The 21,387-nt window shown below is 39.7% G+C and overlaps 1 protein-coding gene across 4 annotated transcripts in view; it reads left to right on the top strand.

Annotated features, from left to right (window-relative positions):
• HS3ST5 (heparan sulfate-glucosamine 3-sulfotransferase 5) overlaps positions 1–21,387 on the top strand; it is a 203,575-nt gene that overhangs the window by 166,643 nt on the left and 15,545 nt on the right. The window contains exon 1 of one of the 4 annotated variants that reach the window (XM_057413204.1): positions 4,439–4,588. The exons of the other annotated variants lie outside the window; for them this stretch is intronic. The gene's annotated coding sequence lies outside the window, so the exon portion shown is untranslated. Of the gene's footprint in view, positions 1–4,438; positions 4,589–21,387 lie in introns of those variants that run through there. 4 annotated transcript variants of the gene reach the window in all.

The raw sequence follows: 21,387 nt of genomic DNA, 5'->3' as shown, positions 1-21,387 counted from the left end.
TCATAATTGTATTGTAAATTCTTCAGGCAAGAAATGAGTGGAGAGGTGGATGGAGACTCCATTTCTTCTTCTTCTTCTTCCCACTCAGTCCCTAGATAATCTGTTTTTTGGGAGATCTTTAGCACAGTATGATTCAGGGAATGCTTTTCTCCAGCATGTAAGTCTTCCTATCTGGGTATATTCCTTTCCTCGTACCCCACTCCCAGCACCTGCACACTCCCAGCATTCCTGCTCCAAGACCAGCTTTGCTGAGGGAAGAAAAGAAAGGTTCTGGCTGGGAAGTACTGATTTGTAGTATCCCCACCTTGCAAGAGATTAAGCCAGAGCTACCCTGAGAGCAGGCAGCACCAGTGGGAGCACATAGCTGCTACAGACTGCACCCACACCAGCAGGAGAGTGCCAGGATACAGGCCTAAACACTATCCTGCAATTGTTCACTAATGCTAGTGTGCTCTCGGATACGCACTTGCGTACATGCCAGCTAGCACTTCCTAAGCCAGTGCTCCAGCACCATCCAGGAGGCTGTAAGAAAAATAGATCCAGTCACCCTCATTTTAAAGACAATTGAGCTGCCTGGGTGCAAACAGCTTCTAAGGTCAGACAGCAGGCTCTGGACTGCTTTATTGACTACTCCAAATGTAGTAATAGATACAGCAATAGTGGTGACACTTCATGGCTTTAACATCTTTCAGTACCATATACATTCAGCTTTGTACTGCTACTACATGGTGAAATATCTGCCTTTAACATGAAAGAATTGTGCATCCAGCCACACATGTTGTTGTTGTGTGTGACCACTATGGATATGCTGAGAGAAGTGTTCATGTAGGACAAGTAAGCATGAACACTTTATACTGGAAGATCCATCTCTCTAATCTTGTATCTCTAGAGGGCTATTTAAAATGTTTTTATCAACATAAAGATGGAATATTATGCTCACTAATTCTAAGGACTGTTTGTGGCAGGAAAAGTGTTCTCCTAATCTCTCACTCCTGAGAAGCATTAAGGGAAATAAAGCCATTGCTATTAGTGCTTGGACTCTGAAGAGATGCCATTCTAATTTTCTCACTACTCTACACAGACCTGTTCATCAGCATCAGATTTTTAATTGTTCCAGACTAATCCAGAATTCAGTTAATTGTGTGTCTTTTAAAAACTCCATTTCTACATGAAAGTAAGTTAAAATATTACCTTAGTATGTTCCTCCTTTTAGGTGTTTACATTACCTGGTAGGCATGTCTGTTATCTTTATTTTGCTTTCTGAGTTTTACTTGAAATAAAAAGACATAGATATCTCTGCAAACACAGGATATGCAACTTTCATTTCTACCTTTGCGCCTACTTATCTGTTTATGTCTATACCTATAAACACTTATAATGCCTTACTTACCACCATGTGTCTGGGCCAGGATTATAAATATAAACAGGCAGGCAGTTACTTACTTTTTCAAATGCAGACCCCGTCTGTCTGCCTTTTCCATGTGCAAGGCAGCAGTGTCTCACAGGGGGCCACACTGCTCACAGGTGGAAGAGGGAGATGCTGCTGAGTAGCAGGCCTGCTGCGAGCATGCACCTCTGAGCAGCAAAGGAGAGCAGTTTTTTCTCCTGCTCTGGGATGCTGTGTGTTAAACACAGTTTGTTGGTACATGAGGCCCACCTTGACACTTGAGGCCACAAAGCTGCACAAAGGGGATGCAGCACAGTTCTGTGACAGGGTGATGTGCACACGTGTTTTCAGAGGAAAAGGTGGCAGGTGCTCATGAAGGCAACCAGACTCTCAGGACAATGCTCAGAATTGCTTAAGCCTTAAAGTGCTCATGGCTTCACACAAAGTTCTTCTGTTTCTAGCACCAATATAACATAATGTAGTCAACTGCAAAAGTTTGACAGGTGAGATTTGTTTAATAATAGTAAAGAAAGAAAAAAGAGGATGCTTTCCAAATACTTTCCTTTTAGCTGTATCTTTTTTGCCTTTGGATTCTGTGGTCTGAGGGTGGGAGCTGTTGCAATTCTGAACTTCAGAAAAGCCAAAATGGAGAACAAGTCATGAGCAGGATTTTGTCCTGGGCTCTCTGATGTTCCCATTGAGGTCAGAAGTGTTCAGCTCTTTGGAGGTTTCACTTCAATCTACGTTCACATTTGTACTCGGATCAGACTGGTTGAGACAGGGTGGATTTTTCAGTTGCATTTCACCATTAATGAATGCAAAGCTTGATTTGATTAATAACCAGTGTGTTGCAAGCCTCAACTGACTCAGGAATAAATGATTAGTCAATGGAGCTTGCTGTCAAAATAAATGATTGAGGACATGAACTGAATAGGATTAAATACATTTGACATCAGAATTCTAAAGCATGTAAGCAGAAAAGTATCACATACCAAGCATAACCCAGTCACTGAGAGGGTTAACTTCCCCATTAAGCAGGTTCTTCTATAAGTGTATACTTTGATTATATTTCACTATGCTGTTTCTTAACCATTTTGTATCATTATGTTACAAGGAGAGGGAAAAGGAGTTCAAAGGAAAAAGTCATCATGCTTTGGACTCCACTGGAAACTGCTAAGAGTAACTCACTCAGATTGCCTCAATATAGGGAAAAATAATAGTTGTGACAATCAGGGTCCATTCCTGCATGCCCGGCAGCAGCAGCAGAGCCAGGGCTGCTTCATGCACATCCTGTGAACACACAATGGCATCAGGGAGCAGAATCTACCAGAGGCAGTTTTTGTTGAGCAGTTGGACACTGTTCAGGGTGCTGGCAGCTGCTTGAACTCTCCAACCTGCTCACAGCACAGCCCTGCTGTGACCACTATTTAGGCAAGCTGTCAGTCTGACTTAGTCTGGTAATATCCCTTTTCCTAACAGCAATTTCTAGGATTTTAAACAGTGTAATGAATTTTGATAATCCTAATTCATATGTACCTGAACAGATTTGTTGTTTAACAGTTTTTAAACTTTTGTGCATGTAAACAGACGTAAAAAACGCAAATGGCTAAGAACACCCAGTGAAGTAAGTTTTTTTGTGTTACATCAGTCTTTAATAATCTCTTACTTCAGGAAATGTGGTCTGAAAGAACCAGAAAACTTATAGTTGATTATTGTATTGGAAATCAGCCTAAGTATGGCATTGGGTCTGGTAATTTGCATGCATTTTGCCAAATACATTGTGTCAAATGTTTTACGCCAAATGGCAACCCATTCCAGCACTTGTACAATGCATGGAAATCATCTGCCTTCTTGAGTGATCATAAGGCATTAAAAATATGTAATACTTGAATCCTGGAAGTAAATCCTGGAATTGGAAGCCCAAGAGAGAATTTTCTTTTGCAGATTGTGTGCCAGGCTTTTTCTGAATTATTATCACAGATGGTGAAAAATTCCCATGGCCTTATCCTCATGTTCTTTTTCACTCCAAATGGAGTCCTCTGTGAAATACCAGTATAACTGCATATGTTTGAACTCTGACTGTCCACTTAAACGTATGCTGCACTTCAGTGGTGTGGTCTCTGGGAGAGATTTTTAGGCTCTGGGAGAGAGATTAGGCACTGAAACTTTGCTTAATACTATCTCTGCTAGACTATACCACTAACAGAACAGTCAGAGTTGAAACACAGTCTGTCACGCTGTGTTTAATCCAATAGAGCTGCAAGCTTCAAAAAGACAATTCCAGTCTCTCCTTGTCCCCTAAATCCATCAACATGTGCCTGTCACTTCCCTCAGCAATTCCCAGTGATCTTTCAGCTGCAGAGTTAGTGGGATCTGCTCACTGAGCCAGTGGAAAATGATGTGTGCCTGGCTCTATGATCTCTTGGTCATTGGTCTGATGGATGACCTCAGACAAGATGCTTCAACTACCCCTCCTTCCCACTTATACCTCTAAAAAATAGGGAAATAATAGTGGTAAGGTCTCTGTAATTAGTTTCTATCCTGGTGAAAGATCTTCAATGGCAGTCTATTTCTCAGTAATTAGGGTGAGCCTATTCAAAAGACAGGAAAGAGGAATTTAAAATTACTCAGGTGATCTTACCTCTTAGACCTCAGATTTTCTGATGTTCATATTAGACCTCAGATTTTCTTATGTTCATATCAAGAGCCATATAATGCCCATTTGTTACTTGATATAATAGGTATTCAGAATGAATTTTGAAAGCACACAGTATCAGAGATCTTTGAAAGAAATCACAGGAGCTGTGAGTATTTTTACAGTGGGTGTGAAATTTCATATCTGCTATAAATTTGTGGATTGAAGTACTGCTCACAATTTGCAGCTAAGTAGCTGGTGAATTTCAGAAGTGGTATTGGGAGAGCTGGGCAGCCTGACTGCAACCTTTCTGGTGTGCCCACTGTTTGTCATATGATAGGAACAGAGCTGACTGCCCAGCAGTCCTGCCCTCATCCCTCACCCTCCCACTGCCACTGCCACTGTCGCATAGCACTGCTCACTATGGCTGTGCACTGCCTGCCTTTGTAACCCCTGGGTGATAGCCCATCACACTATACAGGGGTAATTTACCTCATCTCCTGTTGGTAAAGCAGTATAAAACAGCTGGAGTGTGCTTATGGACTTGGCATTTAATGGGCTTTTTGGTGAGTAGTGGTACAAGCCTTATGTATCTGGTACTGGTACATGGTGTACAAGCTGTACTAAAATGGATCTGTTCCACAGGAAATATGATTTTATGCTTTCTGATTAAGCAATTAATTTGTGTTTTGCCTACTCTTTGGCAAATGTCAGGGGACAAAGTTGAGAACAAGTGCATGCTGTATTTGCATCAGACACTGAAGGCTAAAGAATTGCTCAAAACTGATAGTTTGCGGAATTGACTTCCAGATTAAAGTTTGAATGCATTAGAATATATAGTTAACTTTACTTTTTTCTTCACTGATTTGATATAACCTGGTTTGAATGCCCCCAAGAGAATAATAATACAGATTTAAAGGAAGTCTTGACTGACTGATCTCTATGAGTGTCCTTGAAAGTCCTTCTTTATTCTTGTTACAACTCTGTTCTTTTCTATTGGGAAACACATGTTTTCCTATAACTCTAAACTCATAAGAGACAAATGTCAAGAAAGCTTGGATGGCTAAATAAAAATTGATTTGCATGGACTGAGTCTGACAGCTGTTTCATACCTTTTGGGCCAGTCTATGGAAATTTTGAAAAATTAATAACCAGCAAAATCTGTCCCAAGTAAAATATGCTCAGTGTGTTCCACTGAAATGATACTACTTTTATCCCCTGAAAATAGTCTTGAATAAACCTTGGTTCATTCAATGCCTTTGCTTAATAAAGTGATAGTAAACTTGTTTAGAATGAGCATGTACTCATTCATGCACATTATTTTATTATTACATGTATGTAGATAATTAGAGGCCTAATCCAGAAAAGCCCCAAGAGGGAGAGTTGACATTGTGCTGGAAGCTACATCAGTTCTGCTCCACTGACAAATCCACTTTTTAATAACAGAGAGCCCCCATGAAAATAACGAAGGCAATCAACAAGCTACTTCACGCATGTGAGAAGATTCTGGTCATGTAGGTCTAAAATGTGCTATTTTATGGCATGTTGGATTTCAGTGTCTGCTTCTATCAAAGACCATTTCTAAGGCATTGCATGCAATAAATGAATCCACCAGGCTCTTGATTTCAATGCTGCATGCATTTCTTTGGTGTGAAAATTTCTGTGAAGGCTTCAAGAGCTAAAAATTCTCTGAGGTGAGGTGCTGAAACTCTAGGAAACAAAACTGATAATGCTGTAACTCAGGGCATCTGTACTCCTGCTCTTCTACATTCAAAAATCAATGTACAACAAAGATGTGGTTTTAGAAAGCCCACTGTATGTGAGTGGCTATTAAGCCAGTATTAATGGTATCTTAGGCAAATTGGCATTTGTTAACCATATGGGTGGTATTATTAGCGCGACATATGCCTGGCATTTGAGTAACAGTCATCTCATCAGTATATCTGAAACAGAAGGTCCCTGCTTCACGGATCAGTTCTCTGCTGAAATCTGTAGAGACTTGAACTGAAACTAAGCAGTTACAAACCCAGTACAATTTGGAGAAAATACCTGGTCCCTATATCTCCCATATAAACCTGAGATAGAAGGAAAAGCTGCAGTTAACTGAGAAGACTTGTTCAACAAAAAAAAAAAAAAACAAACCTGTGCTGATGTGGATGCCTTCATCATGCAAATAAAAACATGTAATAGTAGCACACCTGCAGTGTGATGAACTGCCCCTTGTGTGTGTGTGGCAGCAGCTCCACAGGCTGTGTGTTTTGAAATTAAATCTTTCTTCCTTCTATTGACTTCTTGCCCTGTGGTACATTGAGTTGGCTGTTTGAGATGCTTTCACTAAGTACAAAGTCAATTGACTGTAAGTGGTGATGAAGAAAACATTGTGTGATTAATATTACAGTTCAGGCTCTTCTGATCAGTCACAGAAAGAACAGTCAAATAAACTCAACTTCATTTCAAAGAATCACACACTGTTAATGGTGAACAGTCTGCCTGGAGCCCAAAGGGAAAAACAAGCCACTTGAGGCAAATCTCTCTTCCTTTACATAGAACAAACTAGTTGAGCAGTGTTAAAAGCTGCCTATTGATTTGTGCCCAGACTGAAAGCCATGCAGTGATGTAAATGAAAATGTGTCAAGAGTCAATATTGATTTTTTTTCTTTTTCTTCTTCTCTTTTTTTTAAAGCAAGGCCACCCCCCTTGGGAAATACTATTAGCTATACTGCTAGGCTTGTCAGTGAGTGAAGTAAGACCCTTTTCCACAAGACTATGTAAGTCCTTCTTTTACTGAGGTAATATGGACAGCATGCTGAGAGCAGCTATGTGACAAAATTTCCTTTCTTGAGAAAATTGTTAGGTGAAGAAAAAGAAATGGTGAAGAGATCAGCTGTTACACAAAACAAATTTGCTGGGCTGAGCTTGCAGTCTGGTACTCACAGAGTAAACCCAATTTTTAAAAAAACTTTGTTCATTATACAATACATTTGTGTAACAATATAAATTGTACTCAGCAAGAGCCAAGGCCAAAGAAAGGGTAGAAAATGAGTCCTTCTGTTCCTAGAGTTGTGTGCACATAGCTGGAATAAACCTGGATAGAGTTTCCCTTCAGAAAGATGGAGGCCGTAGCAAAAGACCTACAAGAGTCTTTCTTTTGAATGAAGGCTAGAAGAAGAGAAATTACCAGAAAGGTAATCCAAATTTGTTGAATTCACAGCATCCTCAGCTAGGGATATAAAAAGCAGTTTAAGAAAATACAACTAGCATTTTCCTGTTTTTTTCCCCTGAAGAATCAAATGCAAATTGCAAAAATCACTGTGCTCAAAATCAATGTTATAGCTTTTTCTATTAGATTATGAACTGCAAGAAGGTTCTTTTAAACAAAATTTGTACTTCACTACCTCTTGGCAAGTAACATTCTTTGTCTTTGACAAAGACTCATTCTCTGTAGCTTTTAAGTAAGCTCTTATCAACCCGTGCCATCAAACCTGGCAACTAATTGCCTACACCTCACTTAGAGGTAACAAGAGGATATGGCAGATAGCCCATTGCAGCTCTGATCATCTCAGAATGAACAAAGACCCTCAAGGGAGGGTTGGATTTAGCATGAAGGCGGTCTGGTGAGAGATGCTTTCTACTTTATTGGCACTTCTTAAGGTTTTGGATACTTCCATAGCTCCTAGCTTTGCCTCCTGGACAGAAGAAACACTGTGTCACCCTATGGTGGTGGCTTCCTTCTCTCCTTTCATCGATCTCTATGGCCCCTCTCCATAAAAGAAAAATATTTCTTCCGAACCCCAAGTAATCCTCACCTCAACTTTAGTTTTCCTGGGGTCACCAAAGAACTATTTCAAACTGAAAACTAATAAATGGAGAAATTAAATCCTAAATTGTATAGGGAACCAGAGCAAGTACCATAGCAGCAACTGGCAGTCTTCCAGCTACTGGCAGAAAAAGGTGTCCCAAACTAGAAAGACGCTGTGGCATACCAAAAGTGCAACCCCAAACATAATAAGTGTGCAGAAATACTCCTATTGATTCCATGTTGATAAGGTTCAGGTTCCAGCTGATTAAAATAAAAGTTCATTTTTAAGACTCTAGCAAATTGAATTTGGCCTTCTATTAAAGGCTGCTACTGAGTTATAAATGGATTCCTGACTGATGAACTGAAAACAGTTGAATGAGAGATGTACACATGGCTGCCTTTTTATTTTTCATCATCTCAGACAGATTTTTGATATTTTATTTTCCCTTTCTTTTTCTTGGTTTTGTTGTGAACAGAATGAGAACTGTAAATGTAGTAACTGTTTTTTTTTTTCTTAAGAGAAGAAACTTGAGGATAATAACATCTCCTGTATAAACTAGTTGTAATCTGTCACAAATCTGGAAAATAAGGCAATACTGAAGTTATTCATGCGTTCTGCCTGGTTTGTCAGGCAGGTTGCTTTCAATTTTGTGTTGTAACCATTCAGACTTATAATTAAAATTCAGGCAGAGAGACAGAAGAAAATTATTCCACTGCTATGTTCTGTACATAATGTTCAGAGATGTTCACTCAGTGGAGTTTTACTATAAAAGAAATTAACAAGAAATATGAAAGACAAAACATTTATGAATTCGATGCAATTTATAAATCTGTTTTAAAAATGTATGAATGGGAATGATCTGACATTAACTACTTTTTGAACATTTTACTTGTCTCATAATAGTGTTCTTTGCATAAATGATTTTATTTTGTCAACACTACAATTTCCAGTAATGTCTCACGTGTTTCTTTTCTGGACACAGCAACTGAGTTTGTTGAGTTTACGAGTGATTTCATCCAACTTTGGAAACACCTATTTCTTCTGTACATCTTAAGAACTAAACAGGAGAAGTGCTGTAAGTTAGACCCACTTCTATGCTCAGGCATGTAGAAGACACATACTGACATGTAGAGGATTTAACTAGTATTTCCTGGACTCCTCAATCCCTGGTGTGGTACTCCATCTTCAAACTGAAAAGTAAGCTACCTCAACTAACCAGGAATGCAATGAAGGGGAAAGAAGCATCTGCCTCTGGGCAGACAGACCTCTCCTTTCTCTTGATATTCTTGGTTGCAAATTCTGCTATCATTCATTCATTCACTCATTCATTCATTCGCGCAATGTGAACACACACTTGTGATTAATTCTCTCCTCTGGAACAAGAACTTGAATCTTGATGACCCAACTGAGTGACCTACCTGTTGGCAATACTTCATTCCTGTGACTCTTAACACTGGCCTTAGTCATGTTCTGAAGGCAACTCTGTGATCTGGCATGGCTAGAAAAATGGGTGGAGAATTGCCTTGTTTGAGAATTCAGCTTTAGGGATTCTGGATCTGCCTACAACAAGAAATGACCAAACCGATGCCACACATAGGAACCTTACCTGGGTGGTCATCACTTTTCTTTAAGCGTGCCACAAAAGAGGTACTGATGCAGTCATAGCATCTCCTCTACTCTACAGGAAGAGAAGCCAATCTAACACCAGTACAGCGTAAAAGCAACACAATTGCCACTGAGTCATGAGCTTTCTGAGACACAGTTTGACTTTTAAAGACACTCAGCGAAGCCGTGGTTCGAGCAGATGGGAGTCCTCCTGCTGCACCTAACCAGTCACCTGGAAGGTGAGGGCTCACATGCTTCACCACCCAGGGCAGAAGGAAAGACTCAGTTATGTCTTTTATTGAGAGCGGTCTAGATAGCAAATAGTCTTTGAAGCAAAGAGACGAAAACAGATCTCTTTCACAGCTGAGTGCCCTAATTGCTGCCCTATAATCCTGCTTTATCTTTCTGTCTGGACCAAGGAATCCTTAATTATTTCATGTAAAATAAAACAGCTTTCTTATGAGCAGCACAAAGTTCTGTCCATCTCTCTGTCTCTGGATATTTGTGTCTCCACATAAAGACACCAGCCCACAGGTTGCAATTCTCTTGAGAGGTGATATATGTGAGTTTGAATCCTCTTAGGCTGGAAGGCAAGAAAGGATTAATTGTGTTTTGTTCCTAGTCTTATACTAGAAGAAGGTTTTAATGGGAGGCTTGAAGGAAGATAGCAGAATGACCTTGGGAATGCTGTATGCATGTAGCATTGGGTTGAATGTTAAATTGTGGAAGGGAAGAGAGGATGACAAGTAAGGGAAGAGGCAAATCAATTCATCTCAAAACTGTATCGGTTAAATTAATCATTTAAATTATCCAATCTGGGTGCTTTATAAGATGTACACTTTTATGTTCAAGTCACTTGTCTTTTTTACAGATGAAATGCTTTGAAGTCAGTGTAATGATATGTCCCATTCCCAGCACAGGACATAGAGGGTAGACACGATAATAGCTTATCTGTTTTTATTTTAAAAGGAATCTATTTGAAATACCTTCAAGATGCAAAAAGAGAAATAATAATATAGATGAACTAGCAGCTGTCCAAGAGCTGCACTTTCTCTGAGAAATCTTTATGAAAAACAAGATAAACAATTGTGTTGTTTAATGTTTCCTTTGCTTGTTCATGTGTTACGTTCAGGAGTGAATTCAGAGTGAAAAAGAAGAGGCCTGTGTTTCAGAAAATAGCATAATATGTGACTCACATTTTGGAGAGAAGAAAACATTATTCATTTTTCTCTCCTCTAACCTAACTCTTTAACCTTCTTTTGACACTTGACTCATTTCAAGCACATTCTCTGTCCTCTTGAATACAATGCACAGTCCTCATTAATCTGTCGCCCCCGGAAAAGGGAAGATTCTGCCTGAGCTCCATTGCTTTGGGGTGTGATGGAGTAAGGAGAGGGAAAACAGAGTTTTATGTTCTGTTTAGAAAGAAAGGAGACAGATATGGGGAAGGAAATAGGAATAGGAATAAAGAGTATTCGTTCAGAAGCCTTTCAGAAATGCAGCCCTCCTCCTTTTCCCTCTACCCACTCCATGAAATAATTCTAGCTTCTTTCTTTTCCTTTGTTCAGTGACACACAATTTTGTGACCCATGCCCTGAAAGGTATCAGTTTCCATTTCTTTTCCTGCTTAACTCGGACCAGGAGGAGGAACTGCTTGAAAAGCAGTGGTTATCAAACAGATTTTTAATGTGATCTCAGTACTTTTTGTGAACGTTTGTGCCAAAAGAATTTAACCTGCCTGGTGACTTAGAAACAGAAGCAAATACAAATAGACTGGGAACACAGTTAAATTGAGATTTGTAATTTATTGTAGTGGTTAAGAGCACATTTTAACCCAATTTGCCATGATCTCCATGATTACTATAGGCTTGTCAATGAGAAAAACTCCTCCCAGTGAAATATCTGGATTCTTGCCCTCAAATAAAACAGTTTATATTGTTTATGCGTTTTAGTCAGGATATTGTTTACAGGGCAGATAACTGTTAAGTCTTCTTTCCATTATTGACTGCATGATTTATTTCCTTTTGCAACTGCATTTAGATGTGCTAAAACCTCTCTTGACTGTTTATAAACTTCCCAGTGCCTTGCTCCAGAATGTAGATGCAACAGTGTTATATCAAAACTGCTGAGCATGGAGCAGAGTTCAAGCTACCGGTCATCCAGGTTAAATAACTGTGGCAGTCTTTTTGCTGTTTGTTTTCTGCTCTGTAGCAGATCGTGTAAAGATGCTCACAGAATAGTGTGCTATTAGACATAAGTATAAAGACTTCATCAGCCTAATGGAACAATTAACTCAACTACTCTCTTGCTCTTGATCTTCAGAATTTTGCTTTAAGATTAGGGCGATAAGGTGAAGATTAACACCTCTGGGTCAGTGGGGCTGATGAGACAAGATTAATTAATCCTCAAAGAAAGCCTTAATTGGACACTGGAGCAGTCTTTCCTCCATTGTTAAACACTGCCAATTCCCTGGATAATTAGGGTAGATGGTGAATATGATAGAGGCTTGTTGTAATTAGATGCACCAAAACTAAGGTAATGTTTTTTTTCCCCTGGGAACACCATGTGTTATTTGCTCCAAATAAATCGGTGTCAATGTTCACGAACGCATGAAAAACATCCCCTACAAATGGTCATTGACCACCCAAACATAACTTATAGAAGGGAGCTGGAGAACAGGATTCGTAAGAATCCTTTGATTTAGAGGAACTGTCTTAAATCCTGGCCTTCAGAGGACAGAGAATTTACTGTTCAAGCAGGTTAATGAGCAGGTTGATTTATTCTTATTTTTTTACCTATCATTAGTCATTCTTTCATCAGGTTCTTTCCATTAAGAGGCACTGATTTATAGGAAGAAGCACTCTAAGGAATTTTGTAGGTTTTGAAACCAGATCTCAGAAATACTTTCTTTTTCAAAGAAATGTCTTTCTGCAGGCAGTATAATAAATGGGTTCATTATAATGCAGCATGCAGCTAAAGATGGGAGAAAAGTCCATAGGCATACAATTCTAGCTACTGTACCCCAGGCTCTAGCAACAGAGCTGTGTGACTTGAGGATTCATTAAGACGCTTGGTTTAGTGCAGCCCTGATGAAATAAGTTAACATTCTCATTAGGGGGTTGGAGCAATCATTTGGAAAAAGCCTCCTTTGCTACATTTGTTTACTGTGTCACAGGAAGCATGTCCTCAGTCAACTGGGATAATCATTGTCAGCATTTTACATAGTTACAAAGCAAACTAATAAGCCAGATTGTCGAATTATGTCAATCATGCCTAAACATCAACAAGCAAATTGCTGTGTGCAGATGGGAAATTTGTAAAAAAGCCTAGATACTCAGTACAGTGTGAACACTGCACATTGCGAGATCATGATTTAGGACTAATATCTGGGGGAACGTGACTTTCCACAGTGTGGCTCTGAAGACAGATTGCTGTCTCTATTAAATTGTCTGGTGAGACTTTTGACATTTAGGCCCTGACCAAGAAGGACTTGTATCATTAAGCATTACATCCTGCTTCTCCTACCCCACTACGTTATCACGCTGGTTTATTAGTTGTCTTCTTGTTGCCTCTGCTGGAGTCCTCAGGATTTATTGCTACTTCACACCCATACTGACCTCCCCAGGCTCTAGCCAGAGGAGAGATGAGAATCAAAAAGAGGTGTCAGAATTTTTTCTGCTAAAGACAGCAGAAAATTATACATATTCCTACCCAGACCTGCTAGGGATTTGAGTTAACTTTTAGCCCAGAGATTCCAATGTCAGCTTTCTGAGTGACAAATACTTTTGGCACTTGTCATCTTTGCGTCAGACACCATCATAGGGAGGCAAGGGACCTGTTTGTGCCTGATAGTTGCTGAGCGCTTGTGTGATTTCACCCCTGCCTAGGTTGGTACCGAAGGGACAAAAGAATGAAGAGTGTAAAAAAGGCTATAAAGCTTTCAGAATGCTTAAATAGACCGAAGTGAAGATTGCACAAGAAAGACAAAAATTATGACATTAATCAGTAGAAAGAACTAAAGATCTATTAAATTAATCAATAGGTCTTTCACAGTGGCAAATATAATTTAGTTAAAGAAAACAAAGAGAGTGCAAAAAGAATCTAATGAGTTTTCCACCTCTCCTAAAAGCAAGGAGTGAGAATAGCAGTTTTTGACTAACAGGTATTTTCTTGAGAGAGGAAAAGTATATTCTGGAGGGTGAGTCCCAGAGCTGAGCTGAAGTTACAGACTCCCCTGCACTGTACTGGCCAGCGGGAGCACAGCCTCACAGTAGAGAGATATTACCTGACCAGGAATGTTGGAACAAAACACACACAAAAGCCAGTTTCTGTCTTCCCTCATGTTAGAAGGAAATAACAAGGAAGAGACAGCGATTTTAACTGTCTTTTGGGAACATGACAAAATAATGGGAGAAAAATTAATATATATTATGAAGAGTGACAACTACCCAGGGTCCCAGGTAATGCAAGACCTCCCTGTTACTGTATGTAGCAGCATAAGTCACTCTTTCCACTAGGTTAAGTCCCAAACGGTTTGATGTTGGTTCTGCCCAAAACATAAATTGGATTATTCTGTCTCAGTGAAATGTAGAGTTGGTTTTTTTTTACTGAGAATATCATGAGTCTTTATCCAAAGTTTTTATATTCTGATACAGAAACTCCATCATTTTGATGGTCATTTCTTACTGACGAATAACTGATTTAACGTTTATTTGTTTTTACACTTGCTTAGCTATAGATTTACCTGTATCACTGTTTCATGGTATTGATTTCGACTGATTCATGATCATTACTATTTGGGATTCCTTCATCTGTCCTGGCTAATATGGAGTGATTGGCCTTTGTTGTTTCTTCTTTACTAACCTCTCTTTGAAACACAATCATGAACTACCCAGATCTCAGGAATCTGGAGACTCGGACTTTTGCCATAGCTCTCCCCTGTAACATCAAAAGACTAAACTCCAATATCATCACTTATACTATCACAACTTCCCAAGAGTTTAAATGTCACAGTCTGAACAGAGGTGCAGTGCAGAATGTCCCTCCTTCTAATACTGATTGTTCATGGCCAAATGCAAGCACCTGCTATTCAAGAACAGTTTCCTGAAACCTGGGCAAGAGGAAAGCCAGAAGCACTAAATTAAACTATTAGTGTAACACACAGAAAGGGTGGGGGTGAAGAAACTTAACAATTGTATCTTGTCCCATTTGACTAGAGTACTGATGTTATTAATTTAAAGCTGAACCAGCTGTCTGGGCTCTTTAGCATCCGTGTATGTTATGTCAGAGTCTGATCCTCAGAAAGGGGGAGCCAGGGATAACTTAATCTTCTATTCTGAAGAAAGGCAATGATATTTTCTTCTCTCAGTGTGAAGCAGCCTTTGCTGAGCAGGAATTTAGGAGGCCCATGGGGTCTGTATGTGCCAGCAGGCACAGAGGTTCATTTTATCTTCAGATGGCCCTTTGGGAGAGAGTGAACACATAGAGCAACTTTCTTTCCACATTGCTTCATAATACACTTGAGAAAGGAACATGAGCTTGACAAATTTTGCTGTACCATTCTAATTAAAACAGATCTTCCTTTAAAAAAAAAAAACAATTCAATTTAAAAAACAAAACAAAACCCAAAACAAAATATCTCCACGGTTCTGCTTCAGTCTCAGTCTCACTAGGAAGACAAGTATCAGTAAGCTGTTGGATCTTGTGAAGAAAAAGCATACACAACCTGACTGAAATTAAAAAGCAATCACCAAGAAATCACAGTTGAGTTTTTTGATTGGAATTTAAAGGGTTTTGTGTCCTTGCCTATTATTAATTAGCTATAATCATAGTATTGTTCTTCCACAGAAATTTCAAACAGATCTGCTTTCCTACAAGGCAGATGTTCAGTACTGCTCAAAGCACTCTCAGTCACAGCAGAGGTCTCAGCTCCATTACTCTATTAGCTGGCAAGGGAAGGCTTTAGTGGCAAGAAATGGTAACCCTGCACAGAAGAAGCTGTCAGTGGAACGAGCTTACATTTTCCAAGCTACAACCTGAGAGACAGCTACAGGCAGGAGGGGCTACAGCATTCTCACAGCATTGCAGCCATCAGGGCTCAGATGCTGGGGCCCTGCAGGGGAATGTATAGGAATGCAGCAAGGTAGCAGCTAGAGCGTGCTCTAGAATTCCACGTATTAAACTGGTGTCAAACAATCTGATCAACATTTTTATCTAAAGCATTAGGGCATACCTTCCTTGTCCAAAAGCAAACTCAACTGCACTATCTTCTGTTTGTTCAAGGGATAAGCCTTGCAGCTGTTCTTGTGTAACGTTTATATCTTTACAAAGGCTGCAATGACAAGGGAAGCTCCATGTGCAGGGGCTGGCCCTTCAGTGACCTTGGAAGGAGTGGGATGTACAGCCCGGTGTAGAGGTCTCCTGCTGAGAGGAGGTGATTGGATTCTCTTTTTTACCTTTACACTACAGACTAAATATTAGAGAACTATTTCCATTAATACTCAGCTGACTTAATTTTAAAGCACGTATTTGTTATTTTCATGGATGGAAAGAAGCCGTTAGTACTCTAAGAGATAAAAGACGTTCTGGGTTTTTTTTTCCTTTTTTTTTCCTGGTGTATCAAAGGTTACAAATACATTCGTATTTTATCCAATGTACCCTGGTAGAGCTGTGAGGATTTAGGACAGGAGTGTGAATGTGCATGGAGTGTTTGTTTCTTTTTAATCAGCCCTGTTCTTCACACAGCAGTGTGAATAAAGCCTGAAGCTGGGTACTGTGAAAACTGATGTGGAATGGCACTTTTAAGGGTAAGTTAGGCAGGATGATGCTTAGTGACAGCTATTATGTAGTACTACCCTAAGGATCCATACAGAGATCCACAACCTGCATATATAAATGGCACAGGGAGCCCCAAGGGACCTCAAGGTGTCCAGGTGCAGGAAAGTGCCCTCTCACTGTGTCTTACTAGGCTGGACTAGGCAGTAGGGGACCAGCTACATGGCCTGTCCCTGGCAGCCTGGGAGTGAGGGCAGACTGGACAGAAGCCTGACATCTTCTACATGGGACAGGCTTCCTACCAACAGGTGACAGTGATCAGCAGGGAACAGCAGCGAGCAGTTGCCTCACAGCAGGGAATTGCTCTTTGCCAAGGACATGCGTACTTGCACAAAAACTTTACTTTTGGAGTCCCAGCAGGACCAAGGAGTGGTTCCTCTGATGTGAGGTAGCTTGAGAAGCCTACTGTTGCTGAAGCTATTTTGGCATATAATCTGCAGGTATTAATACAGCTGGTGAAGGCACTGAACCAGCACCTTTCAGAGACAAAAAAAAAAAGAAAATACACTTGCAAATACAAAAAAATACATACTTACAAATACAAAGGAGAAGTACAGAATCATGTGTTGCAATGAAAAGCAAGGTTCTCTGCATATATTAAACTTCAGCTCCATGGTGCCTTTCTATCTACTACATGCCTGTGTTTTACCAAACAGAATTTAGCAACTTCCTTAGCTCACCTAATACAACATAAAAGACATCTCTACAACTGCATAGAGTGTTAGGCAACAATAACATAGACAGCATCAGGACCAATAACTTGGAGGTGGTAAGAAGTGCCCTATCTCATACCCCACCTTCCATAAGACTGATTCTGTTGATAATAACACAGCCACTGACATCATCCCACCTGCTTGGACTCTTATTTGTGATCAGTTCCACAGAACTACTAAATACATTAAATTTAATCAAACACAACGTATTTAGTGCTCTTAGAAGAGTAAAAGTGCCTGCTATTCTCAAGAATGAGAATTTCTCAAGGAAGTAATAGAGGACATTAATATATTTATGCACACAAAACCCACAAATATTTCCAGAGGAAAAATAATGCATTTAGTAAGCAGCAAGAATGTTCAGTGTCATGACAGAAGCATCTTCAAAGACTGAACGATTAAAGTGAACCTGCAGATAGGAAAGAGTGCTACTTGAAAGAAATCAGTGAATTAATCCATAGCTGGTACTAGAAAAATGATCTTAGGTAATATTGTAGCATTGATGCCTTATTCTAGGCTGTGATCTTCCATTTGCACAAAACAGGGCCTGTTGCAGAGATGCCAGGAGGCGAATTGTTTGTCTGAGTGGCTGTCAGCACAGGGGAAGGAGTGTGGCACTGCCATCCATCCTTCATGCTGACAGGGGCCTCAGGTGGGGATGTGCCACTGCTCTGTCTCACAGGCAGCTCCATCACAGTCTCTCACAGCCAGCTGTTCAGTACTGTTACCACCTCACAGACATGTTTTTTTAAGCAGATAGCACCAGTTCTTCTTTGCATAAAGGGAACCACAGCTGGACAGAAATGCCACAAGCCCTCTCCCACTAGACCTTCTCCTTCTTCCTCCTCCTTTACAAAAGGGCTTCAGCTGAGGAGCCTTGGGAACAGGCAGGAAACAGGTGTTCTGCACAGGTTCTTTCCAGCAGAAGGGAAATTATTTTGGACAAGAGTAACCAAGTCTGCTATTATAACCAAACAGTGAGGATAAAGTTTTCTGACAGGCTAAGGTATGATCTGACTCCACCCCCTTAGCATATTGTTTTAGGTGTAATGCTACCTGTATATATCTTTACATGGAAATCTGCCTCGTAGCCTGCTACCTGGTAACTGCATCAGCAGAGAAGGGTGAGAGATGGCAGGAAGGAATATAAGCATATTATGGGAATAGAACAGGAAGAAGTCAATCATAATAAACATTTTCTTTACTAATATATTGTACATTCTGGAATGGAAAAAGATTAGTGTCTTCTTTACGCTCTGTGAGATGAAGCTGTTCCTTTCAGATGCTATTGTAACCAGGAAGCTACTAGATGAGCTGCCTCAGAAATTATCTGCAAGGGGATAAAGTATATAAAAAAGGATCCTTCTCTGAACTTAACGAGCACAGCATGTAATTCACTAAGTTTTAATGGTGAATTTATGATGTGGAAAAATTTATTTCCTATCCCATCTTCCCATCTGAAAAAATAAAAAAAAAAAAAAAAGAGAAAGGAAAACAGAAATATTTCTTACATAAACATTAGTTACGTCTTCTGGTGAAATGGCAGGATGAAAAGAGTAATTAAGGTTCAAGGTCAAAATGAAATTCTGTTCACATCTTAGGCTTTCACACACAATTCTGCAAAATGAGAGAACTGAACAGAGGAGGAATTAACTAATTCCTTTAAGTTTAGTAATTGCAAATGCAGAATGAATATCATTCTGCAGACACGGTGCCAGAGGACAATGAAAGCTAAAGAAATAATGGTAGTCCTGATAAATAATTTATGCATATCAAAAGTCAAATGAGATAAAGAAATGGAGAATCCATTTGAAAATTTGGAAATTGCTCAAAGCTTTTCCTCCAGTGGCTCCCAAGAGGGTGAGCACGGAACACTAATAAACTCTGTGACCGTGTATAATTCATAAACTTTCCCTCTTTTTTTTTTGATTTTCGGTGCTTACAGTTTATAGTTAACAAAGGAACAAAGAGTATCAGCTGATTCCTCCACTTAGTCTATTCATAAAGGGCAACTGTTTTCATCCCAAAACTGCACGTATATCCACCATTAAATTTGGCTCATTGAAAACAAAAAAGACCCAATCCCTTCTGCCCACATCCTCATGCCTACTTTACATTTGTAATTTTATGACAGCTATTACAATGTGAGATTATAACACAAAAAAAAAGCCATTTCAGGATGATTTTTATTAACAGTATTCTGCTATGGGTCTTGGTTAATGCTCAGACTGGATTTGTTATGGATTCATTCGATGGCAGTAGAGCAAACTCAGAACAAACCAGTGGATGATGTCTGATGGCAGGGGGCTGTTTCTGAATGCATTACATAGTAAGAAACTTCCCCCCTTCACACAACCACATTGGAAAAATTAAACCTAAAGATTATGTTCAGATAAAAATTTGCCTTGAAATTGTTTTGATGGTCACATTGACAAACCTGTGAAGTCATATTCTGAAAACAAATGCTGGGCAAGAGAGTTATTTTTAACTCTTCACACATCAGCAATTTGGTGCTTGATTTCAGGCACAGCACAATTCAGTTGCACAACCAGATTTTTGTAATTTAGTGTGGATCTGAGAAGCTTGAAGATTTGCTTTTCAAGGATGCAACATTAAATACTTTGGACTATTAAGAGTTCTCAGATGCCTTGGATTTTCAATTTTTAATCTTGCAGTCTGGAAACAGGAGACAGTGTCCTGTGGCTTTCTGAGGAAACCCTTTGCTTCCTATTTTGAGCACAGAAGCAGAACACAGCACACTTCTCAGCTGCATGACAAGTTTCAAGCTGCTGAACGGCTGTGATAGTGCCCACAGCCTCTGCTGCCATGTGTCAGAGTAAGTAACAGCATCTGGCTTGAGTGATCACAGCAGGAGCCCCTGGAATACCAGAGGAGGAACCTCCAAACAGCTTCCCATCAGCATCAAAGACACAAAGAAATCACACAGTGCTCTCAGGGCACCTTTGCAAATCTGTTGTCCTGAGTAGGTAGATGGGAATGAAGGAGACCAATATCAGCAGCTACAGATCTGGCTATAAGTCAGTTGCCCTTTGGTGATCCCCTGTGCTCGTGCACAAGCTGTCATGAGACTGACAACAGGGATCCATTCCCTCAGTTCCTCTCTGGTGTCCTGCCTACCTCTGGGAGCCTCTTGAATATTATTTGAATATTGTTTACTTCATTAATTTCCTCCTACCATCAATTGATGAATAAATTATTCATAAGTAAATTTATAAATTATTCTACCAGTTCTATTGATGATTGAATAATATTGACCAAATAAATTATTCAGTCTGCTTTTCCCCCACCAAATAACAAATAAATTATTTGTGAGTATTCTTTTTTTGATTATTAGATCAACTCTTCCATCTATTGAGACATTTATAAGATGCCACTCATTCTAATAGCTGCACAATCTGTAAGCAGGACCCTTTAGGACTTAATATTTTCACAGACAAACACAACTAGTTTAACTTTATTGTATATTGACATGGCAGTTGCTTTAAATATGAGGTCCTTCAGAACATGAGGAGGTGGTTTTGTATATTTCAAACCCCATTAAGAAAAACACAGATATTCTGGAGTTAATTCTTACCCAATCAATATATTTTTAAATGTGCAGGTTATTTTGCAGTTTTCTATATTTGTACGCAATAGTGTTGTGGCTGCAGCCCATGATCCTAAAAGGCATCAGAATCATAGAATCGTGTAGGTTGGAAAAGACCTTTAAGATCATCAAGTCAGGATGTAGGTTCTGTAAATAAGCATCAGGAACAAAGCCAAATCAGACAGAGACTGTGACTAATGGACACTACAAACGTGACTACGTAGGCCAGAAGTTATTTCAAGTTCCTGGAAAACAAAATTACATCTCTAGGAAAGTGATACTAAGTCATAAGCACTCATAGAGAAAGGACTAGATCCTCTCTATTCCATGGAGCTCGAGTTAGATTAAGTCGACCAAATCAATCGAGATCCATTAGCATGAAATCAGCATAAGGACCGTGAATAATACACAAAACATAGTCTTTAAAAAGTTTCTCTAAAAGAGACAGAGAAAGAAGGCATCTCATGCCAGCAGAGGAACAGCCCTTCTGTAATTTTTCAGGTGTTACTGCCAGTAAGGATAGAAACACATATGTCTCTCTGCTGGACTATTTCTTGCCGCAGAGTCCCACCAGTAAAGCATGTGCAAAGGGGTTTTGCTTGACTTTTTATGTTTTTATTTTTTTAATTTAAAACCATGGTGCTAAGCTGGATGCATGTAAGAGAGTCAATACAGCCTCAAGACAGTAGTTACTTCAGCTCACACTGTCCAATGAGAGGAAGATGTAATGGGCTGTGCAAGGGAAGCAGGACTGTTACTGAGCAGAGCTCATTTATGGGGAACTCTCCAGCACCATGCAGCTTTGT

This window comes from Pezoporus wallicus, unplaced genomic scaffold (assembly GCF_028554395.1).
Source record: "Pezoporus wallicus isolate ANWC-B61680 ecotype Strahan unplaced genomic scaffold, APGP_CSIRO_Pwel_v1 contig_7505, whole genome shotgun sequence".
NCBI lineage: Eukaryota > Metazoa > Chordata > Aves > Psittaciformes > Psittacidae > Pezoporus > Pezoporus wallicus.
This window is presented reverse-complemented; position numbering and strand designations above follow the sequence as displayed.